At 34.6% G+C, this 10,000-nt stretch overlaps 1 long non-coding RNA gene across 2 annotated transcripts in view; it reads left to right on the forward strand.

The window, feature by feature from the left end:
• LOC149132055 (uncharacterized) overlaps positions 1 to 10,000 on the forward strand; it is a 547,197-nt gene that overhangs the window by 318,610 nt on the left and 218,587 nt on the right. The window contains exon 2 of one of the 2 annotated variants that reach the window (XR_016245021.1): positions 1,379 to 2,967. The exons of the other annotated variant lie outside the window; for it this stretch is intronic. This is a non-coding gene — a long non-coding RNA (uncharacterized LOC149132055). Of the gene's footprint in view, positions 1 to 1,378; positions 2,968 to 10,000 lie in introns of those variants that run through there. 2 annotated transcript variants of the gene reach the window in all.

Below are 10,000 nucleotides of genomic sequence, written 5' to 3' on the forward strand. Positions count from 1 at the left end.
TTTTCTTTTTTTGGTATTTTACTTTTGTATTATACCCAATATCTTAGGCCTTTGTAACAAATAATATAAACTACTACTACTACTACTACTACTACTACTGTAGATGACAAGAGAGTTTGTGTCAGAATCTATGGTGCTCTAAAGCACCCAATGGTGCTTCAGAGTTTACAATTTCACCTGTTTTACCTTCTCAGGTGAAATCTTGCTGAAATCAATACCATCTTTCACCTTGAAAGGTAAATAAACAAACAACTAATCTAGCACAAGGGGCAATTTGAGGGACTGTACGCTCACCCACAATGCCAACCATTTTTTACCTTCTCATTTAACAAAGACAAATGAGTGACTGGAGGAGTAGAACAAGCAAAGTGGTGGCATAGTAAACAAATTTTTGGTGGAATGACAAAATTATTAAAATGGTGGAGGAAATTGCAGAGGAACATAAATTGTACATATAATTGAACATATACTGTGGTGCAATTTATAAATAGGAACATAAATTGTGACTAAGGTTTGGTAGAAGATTTTAATTAAGAACTTTTGAAAACGAGACACTTGTACCACAGAGCCAGATGTGGTTTCAGGCGGGTTGGTATCAAGAGGGTTAAGATAATATCCCAGCCTATGAGAAATAGGAGCTGAATCACTTGCCCTTTTCTTTCTCTGTTTCATCATTACCCACATCTTAATCCTCTTGATACCAACCCGCCTGAAACCACATCTGGCTCTGGGGTACAAGTGTCTCGTTTTCAAAAGTCCTCAATTAAAAAGTCTTCCACCAAACCTTAGTCACAATTTATGTTCCTAAACATAAGTTATTTTACTAAACTCTTCATTATATTTAAAATTAATTAAAAGAAACACAGAGTATCTCACCAGAAATATGTTAACAAAAGGGTTAAACTGACATCCTAGGGTAGGTGTGAGATGCCAGATCTGGCTACTTTTATGATACAAAGCATATAGAATATTTGTCCTGGATGTGGTTGGTTTATAAGCTAGGAGGTTAATTTTACAAACTCATTGCTGTATAGTTTATAATAAATTACTGTTTTGATCTTAAAGTTTAAACTTCATCTTTAAGAGACTTTATTGCAGGTGAGGGTTCACTGTTCTTGATCTTGCATTTGACTGGATACTAAAATGTAAATGTAGTATATTTTATGATTTAAATAAAAGATTAACATTTATTAGTATGTATACAATTAAATGCTTATCTAACTTTAGGAGTGGATTCTGTCTTTCAGTCCTTAATGGTAACATTGACTTGTATAACTGACTTTTCTTGGTGTTTTTGTCATTAATTTTATTTGTATATCTATTGATTTTCTTATTTCCATTTTTCATCATTATTATTATCATTTTTTTTTTTTTTTAGGTAAGTTCACAGCACGAAATTTTCAAAATGTCTCACTTGAAGCCAAACTAAGTTATATGACAAAAAAATTCAAAAGATAAAAAGGACCTGGTTTAGGTAGGTTGAATTTAAATGTACATTTTAATGAAAATGAACAAAAAAAAATAGGAGGTAAAATTTATGTGTTTGAGTATAATGTTTTTTTTAGGAGCATAACAAGCAGATATTTAAACATGATGAAATTCAAATCTACAGACAAATACTTTGATCACTCAATCAATAAATGAATCAATGATTCATTTATTCAATCAAGATTTATTTATCTCATGCAAGTGTGATAGACAGTCAACTGCTTAAGTTTTTCATTTTTTATGAAGTGATTTAGTTTCTAGTGACAGAGTCAGAGGATTAAGTGAAAATGCTATGACCTTTTGAAGGGCCTCTGACAGTGATGGTCGTGTTGAAGGGATGATGGAACAACTCAGTAGATTTACTGCCTAAACTGACAGGATTTTACACATTTTTTTTACCAATCCAGTTCCACACCAAAGCCTTGATTCAGCCCAACAATACAAGTAAAGACACTTGCTGAAGGTGCTGTAGATAGTGAGATTGAATCCAAAATTGCATGACTGTAGAGCAAACATCCTAACCAAACGACTTTGCCATTGTCCATATATAGCCATCAATAATTGTTTATATCAATTATCTTTAGGGCAGTGTGTTTCTAATCTATACCCATCAAATTATGATAGTTCAAATGAGTATAGAGATCAATAAAACACTCATCATATGTGGAATTACTGCAACACATTTGATGCTGAGTAGCTGGATAGAATTTTGAAAGAGTTATCTATTCTGTTCATGTGTTCTACAATATGCAGGTGGTTTGATACACTATAAAATATATTTCAGTAGGGCAACAAACCACTGGCTTAGTTTTTGCACACATTCACACACACACACACACACACACACACTCATTCACAAAGTTGATATGAAGTAGGTGGCCAGTCAAAAGTTACCCTAAGTTAAAAAGAGAAAGAACATACATACATGCATGCAAGTATATATATGGCTGATTGTATACAAATTAACATACATATGTCAGTGTATGTAAAAATAAGTACATATGTATATCTAAGAGCATATATATATATATATATATATATATATATGTATGTATGTAATGAGTGTACGTGTGTATGTACGTATGCCTGTATGTGTGTGTGTGTAGCTTTATACATATCCTTAAATATTCATGTTCATGATTTACACAAATGTAACTTGGAATTCATGCATGAGCCTACACAATTCCACACAAACACACACACACACACACACACACACACACACACACACACACACACACGTTTAAGTGATAAAAAGTAACAGTTGAAAAATTACTTTGAAAATCTCACTGGTCGCTTTTATTTCTTGCCTTTATGTTTGGGGTTACAATATCTCATACCTCTAGTTGGTCTTTATTTTTAAAAAATCTACCTCAAACAGAGTGAATGTGGGATTTTAGTCAATATTCTAGATTATATATATTAAAATGACAAAAATTTTCCTTTTTTAAATGGTACTTATGTTAGTCATTTTATTGCATCTTATGTCATTTAACTTTTTGCTTTAATCTCCTTTTTAAACTAAAGTTTAAAAAAATCTGAATTTCTATTTTTTTTCTATTTCTTTTTGTATCAATATTTTTGATACTAAATCATGGATCTGGAAAAATTATTTTTTCAAGGTATGATTCTGTTTAAGATATATATATATGTATGTATGTATGTACATGCATACATATATATATATATATATATATATATATATATATATGTATGCATGTACATACACTCACACATTCAAATATATGAGCGTCATACTAATATATACTTTTGTTATTTACACCACCTGTCCTCGTCTGTTGTTATTTTTTGTATATTCTCCCATATATATATATATATATATATATATATATATATATATATATAGATATATATATATATATATACATGCATACATAATACATTCATATATTTGAATGTGTGAGTGTATATACATATATATATACACACACGCACAGATATAGTGAGAGAGAGAGAGAGACACACACACACACACACATATATAGTGAGAGAGAGAGAGAGAGAGAGAGAGAGAGAGAGAGAGAGAGAGAGAGAGAGAGAGACATATCTACACACACACACACACATATATATATATATATATGCAGTGAAATGCTTTGTCTTTTTGTAAAGAACTAATTTTTGGAACATAAGATAAAAATATATTTATAAAAATCTGATACTGAAGCAATCTTTGAAAATACGATCATCATAATATATCTCTATTTCCAAGATTTATTCTTTTTACATTTTATATTCTTTAATATTTTCCAGAATCGTTTTCATATTTTACATTGTAACATTTATATTTTAGTTATGTTCTTTGATTTTATGAACCTCACACACACTCAAACACACACACACACATTTTATTCTTCTTCATAATCCAGTGAGAGGCAGTACCTATGATTTCTAAAGCTTTTCCTCCTACACTGGTTAAACTGATGCAAAAAGTTTTGGACCATAATAAGTCATTAGTTTTACAATACCTGAGAATAACAGAACTTGGAACTAGGAAGAAGATTTGAGTTCTATCAGATTATCAGATTACAAAGAGAAAAACTGCAGTATATCACTAATAAAGATAGTTTTAATATCAGTAAAGGTAGAATTTCTAAGAATGGTATCTTGTGGTCTAAATCAGTGGTTCTCAGCAGTTTTTTGCCAATGGACACCATTTAATTATTGGACCCCCACCCATAGCCATTCAATGTTTAATAAATTGTTTTATAGATATTCTTTCCAAAATTCCTATTTTGCTTTTTTCACATTTATTTGTGTAAGTTTGCAATAGCACTCTCTGTGACATGTTTCATTGTCCAGAAACATTTTGAACTGAGAAATTTATTCTGAGAAGGTACTGCTGGCCTTGAAAAGTTAAAGCAAAGACACGCAGTTCTATAAACTTGGTTCCATCAAAGGGCTTCTCCTAGACCTTCCTTGGGGAAATGCACACACACACACACACACACATATACAGAAATTGTAATGGAATTTGCATTTAATTTCTAGTCTCAGTGATTTCATGCTGGTCGATTAGCCTGCAGGCTAACACACCAAGATTTAGCTTCTATCTGAAGCTGGTTGTGTAATGACTTAGAGGCTTAACTGGATCATCACAGATAATGTCTTTCGATACTATGGTAGCCCAACACACACAACTATTCTATATCCTACCTCATATAACTGGTTATATGAGTGTGTTTAGCCATGACTCTGTGGTTACAAAGTTTACATTGCTTTAACTTTTTATGAATTTACTTCAAATGATGAAGTCTTTGACAAGTATCTTCATCCACAGCCTGGGGTTCACCAAAACCTTATGAGCAAAAATATGGTTGGCAGAAACTGTAAAGAAGGCAGCAAGCTGGCAGAATCGTTAGCACGCTGGGCGAAATGCTTAGCGGTATTTCGTCTGGCATTACGTTCTGAGTTCAAATTCCGCCGAGGTCGACTTTGCCTTTCATCCTTTTGGGGTCGATAAATTAAATACCACTTACACACTCAAGTCGATGTAATTGACTTAATCCCTTTGTCTGTCCTTATTTGTCCCCTCTATGTTTAGCCCCTTGTGGGCAATAAAGAAATAAGAAACTGTAAAGAAGCTTTCTGTATACATACATGCATTCACACACAAACAAACACACACACACACACAGATACATTACTATTTTCGCTGTTACATCATAATGTTTATTAAAACTATGCTTGTAAATATGTTTACAAATTTAATATATCATCATCATCATCATCATCATCAGTAGCAGCAGCAGCAGCCCGTTTTTATGCCTGCTTTTCATTCTGGTATGGGTTTAGCTTTCACAGAAAATACTTTGTATCAGTAAATTACCAGTAGAAATGAAAATACCGGTAAATCAGGAAATCCAATGAGAAGAGCAGCCATTTATTACGAAAATATCATACATGAATGCAATGAAGAAAGAAAAAAAAAAACATGACAAGAAAAGCAAAAGCCCCTTAGCTATGGCAGAAAACATTTTACACAAAGCATGTTAGTAGTATAGCTGATCATAAAGCAGGAAATCAGACAAGAAGAACAGTCATTTACAGTGAAAATATTATAGCATACATATATATATAGTTGTAAAACATTGCAAAAGAAAACATAACTAGCTTTGCAATAGCAGAAAGCATTTTATTCTGATGTTTTGTCTTTATATTCCATTAGCATTTTCTCTGCCTTGCATGTTTTGTATGCATTGATAAACCCTGCCTTTTCCTGAATTGGTTAACCACCTTCCTGGTCCTACAAACCCTGAGCCCTTTGTTCTCCTGTAGCTAATCTTGAGAAAAACATCCTTCTACTGCTTACAACACGTTTGTATTTCCCTTGTTATGGCAATACTTAGTTTCCAGGAGTGGCTGTGTGGTAAGTAGCTTGCTTACCAACCACATGGTTCCGGGTTCAGTCCCACTGCGTGGCAGCCTGGGCAAGTGTCTTCTACTATAGCTTTCGGCCGACCAAAGCCTTGTGAGTGGATTTGGTAGACAGAAACTGAAAGAAGCACGTCAAATATATGTATATATGTATGTATGTGTGTGTGTATATGGTTTGCGTGTCTGTGTTTGTCCCCCCAAAATTGCTTGACAACCGATGCTGGTGTGCTTATGTCCCCGTAACGTAGTGGTTCAGCAAAAGAAACCGATAGAATAAGTACTAGGCTTACAAAGAATAAGTCTTGGGGTCGATTTGCTCGACTGAAAAAAAAAGGCAGTGCTCCAGCATGGCCACAGTCAAATGACTGAAACAAGTAAAAGAGAAATAAAAGAGAGTGATTATTGTGCAAACGATGTTAAAATATCAAGGAAGCTGTCTGTGATATCTAGGTATTTTTTTGAAAGGATACAAGATAAAGACCTTTCCCAAGCCATAGAGACATCAAGGATCTGATATCCTGGTTTCTGTTGCACAGATATTTCCCACTGGATGGAATGCCACTCCGTTGCAGGATTACTAACTTTTGCTAGATGAATGGACAGAAACAATGGAAAATGAAGTATTTTGCTCAGAAAGAAATGACAAGATGGTCACAGCTTAAATGTTTTTCATTTGAGCATCTGTTGAATCAGGGCTGACCTGGGTCTATACAACAACAGTAAGAACATTAATAACTTATATGTGACATTTCCCTTATAGCCCTAGAAGTTGTTTCAGTGTAGTAATTCATCTTGCTAGAAATAGCAACCAAATCTCCTTCAGATCAAGCCTATGTGTTTTGCGAAGTGGAGGCGCAGTGGCCCAGTGATTAGGGCAGCGGACTCGTGATCATAGGATCGTGGTTTCAATTCCCAGACCGAGCGTTGTGAGTGTTTATTGAGCGAAAACACCTAAAGCTCCACGAGGCTCCAGCAGGGGATGGTGGCAAACCCTGCTGTACTCTTTCACCACAACCTTCTCTCACTCTTACTTCCTGTTTCTGTTGTACCTGTAATTCAAAGCGTCAGCCTTGTCACACTGTGTCACGCTGAATATCCCCGAGAACTACGTTAAAGGTACACGTGTCTGTGGAGTGCTCAGCCACTTGCACTTTAATTTCACGAGCTGGCTGTTCCGTTGATCGGACCAACTGGAACCCTCGATGTCATAAGCGACAGAGTGCCAACAACAAAAACTTTTTGCAAAATAACACTTGAGATAAAATAATTCTAAACACATAGTGTCTGGAACAAAATAAAAAAGATGAGGTGGTTACAGTTGGATGTCTTTGAGGATATGTCTGCTGGATTAGAGCTGACTGACCTGGTGCTTCACTGCAATAACATCAACAAAAAAGAACAATAGATCAAAAGAATTAATGTCCACAATATGTGAAATTTGGTTCCATCAGTGTGTAATTTGTGAAATGACGTGCTGCAGAACAAATAATTGTGGGTAATTTTTCCTTGGCATCACAACGGCAGTGTTAAGAAGAAACAATCAGGTCTGTGTTACTAATGGTTCCCAGGGGACATATTTCTGTAGATCTAATGTAGAGATTGGTCGCTGAATTTGCGATAATGGTTTGTCTTCAAACAACATGTGTAAATGTAGCTGGCCACTAGAGACACATTGGGACTTCGTCGTTGTGGTCATCATCGTCATCATCATTATCATCATCATCACCACCACCAATATCATCCCTGTAATGATCATCAATATCATCAATTATATTCATCATCATGACAGCAACCAGCCTATATAAAGTTTGTGATGATGATGATGATGAGGAGGAGGAGGAGGAGGATCCTGATCATTGTCATTCTCCTCCCCAACATTCTCATCATCGTCATCATCATTCCTGTCGTGTTATCATCACCATCATTCTAATCATTGTCTTCGTTTTTACAACTGCCCTTATCCTATATACAATCATTACTGCTACCATTCTTGTTATGGTCATCATTAATTTCATATTCACCTCTACCTAACACTACTCTTCATAATCTGTAGCCATGTACCTATGTTAGAAATTATCATTAATTTTGATATTAGTATCACTATTATTATTATTATTGTTATTTATTATTATTATTATGATTATTATTATTATTATTATTATTATTATTATTTAATGGTGGCGAGCTGCCAGAATCGTTAGCACACTGGGCAAAATGCTTAGCGGTATTTTACCCGTTTTTACATTCTGAGTTCAAATTCCGCTGTGATCAATTTTACCTTTCATCCTTTTAGGGTCGATAAAATAAGTACCAGTTGATTACTGGGTTCCATGTCATTGACTTTTCCCCTCTCCCCAAATTACTGGTCTGGTACCAAAATTTGAAACCATTATTATTATTATTATTATTATTATTAATAAGGTGGAGAGCTAGCAGAATTAGCATGCTAGGCAAAATGTGCTGGAGTATTTCGTTTGTCTCATGTTCTGAGTTCAATTTCCACTGAGGTCAACTTTGCCATTTAGCCTTTCAGATTTGATGAACTAAATACCAGTTGAGCACTGGGGACTGATGTTATAGACTAACCTACTTCCCCACATCTTTCGTCATCATCTGGTCAGGTGACTTTCCTCGACCAATAAGTCATACTAACCTTTCCGTAACTGAATGTCTCATCTGCACATACCATAACTACAAATGATTGCCATTGACAGTTTTTTGTCTGGCCATCTGCTCAGCATCTAACGATATTCACCATTGACTCAAAAAGTTCATCAGCTGAAATAGTTCACATCCACCATGCTGCATCCCATGATTTCAGCATAACCCTGACTTAGGTGATTACCAACTTCTAGGCCTTGCCAAGGGTCCAGCCATGGTTTGTTCCAGGGTTGTTTATTCCCTTATTCACAGCTGACCTCTTCTTGTTAGTCTCATTTAAAGGGCAATGGCCCATGGCAGGCTTTTTTCAGTTTTCATCTACCAAATCTACTCACAAAACTTCTGTTGGCCCACGGCTATAATAAAAGACACTTACCCAAGGAGCCATGCAGTGGAACTGAAGTCAGAACCATGTGGCAAGGAAGAAATCTCTTACTACACAGTAGCATCATCATTATCATCTTCATCCTTTAATGTGTTTTCCATGCTGGCATGGGTTGGATACCAAAATAAAAGACTGAATGATCATAGTTGCAACAGCTTTAGCAACAGGTCCAGATTAGAAATGGCCCATGGTTAAAAAGCAACTACAATACCTCAGACATTAAGTACATCATTACAAAATCACTTCTGTTAATTCTGACAAATTAGTAAAAGAATTTATTGCAAATCATGAAACTGAGATTACGTTTTGGCTATGATACTCTCCAGAAATGACCACCATCTCTCCACTTAAAAATTTATGGTAGCTCCAATCTGAACTCAAGAAATTGTATAACCAGCAAAAGTATTTATTTTATTTGTGGCTGTTCAGGAATAATGGTACAAATTAGAGTTAGGATTTATTGAGAAAGCTGCTAGCAGTATGATTAAGAGGATTAGAGAGAGAAAAATACAAATCTACAAGAAAATCATGCCACAGGCATCGATTATTTCAGTTTGGTTAGGCATAAACTTAAATTCTATTATGGTTTCTTTTTTAATCTGAAAACAATGAATGATATTTAATTTCACTAAAATTCAACGTTTGTTTGCAAAAAGAAAAATAATGATAATTAATGAAGAAATATTTGTAAGTGTTCCATATTCTATGGATCAGCAATGTATTTGTATGTATATATGTATGTATGTGTGTGTGTGTGTATGTGGTGCATAAAAGTACATTGGATTTACAAACTGGAGAATAATAGGATTCAATAAACCATTAAGTGCTTGCACACACATAAACACATATGCATATAATTTATTTTTTTTTATATATTTGCCTCAAGGCAAATAAGTGCAGACAGGCAAAACAGAACTCGAAATGTGAATATTCACTTAATCTTTTTCTTGTTTCAGTCAATTGACTGCAGCCATGCTGGAGCACCGCTTTAAAGGGTTTTAGTGAAAGAAATCGACCTCAGGACTTATTCTTTGTAAGCCTAGTACTTACTCTATCAGTATCTTTTGG

This window comes from Octopus bimaculoides, chromosome 18 (assembly GCF_046866305.1).
Source record: "Octopus bimaculoides isolate indiv1 chromosome 18, ASM4686630v1, whole genome shotgun sequence".
NCBI lineage: Eukaryota > Metazoa > Mollusca > Cephalopoda > Octopoda > Octopodidae > Octopus > Octopus bimaculoides.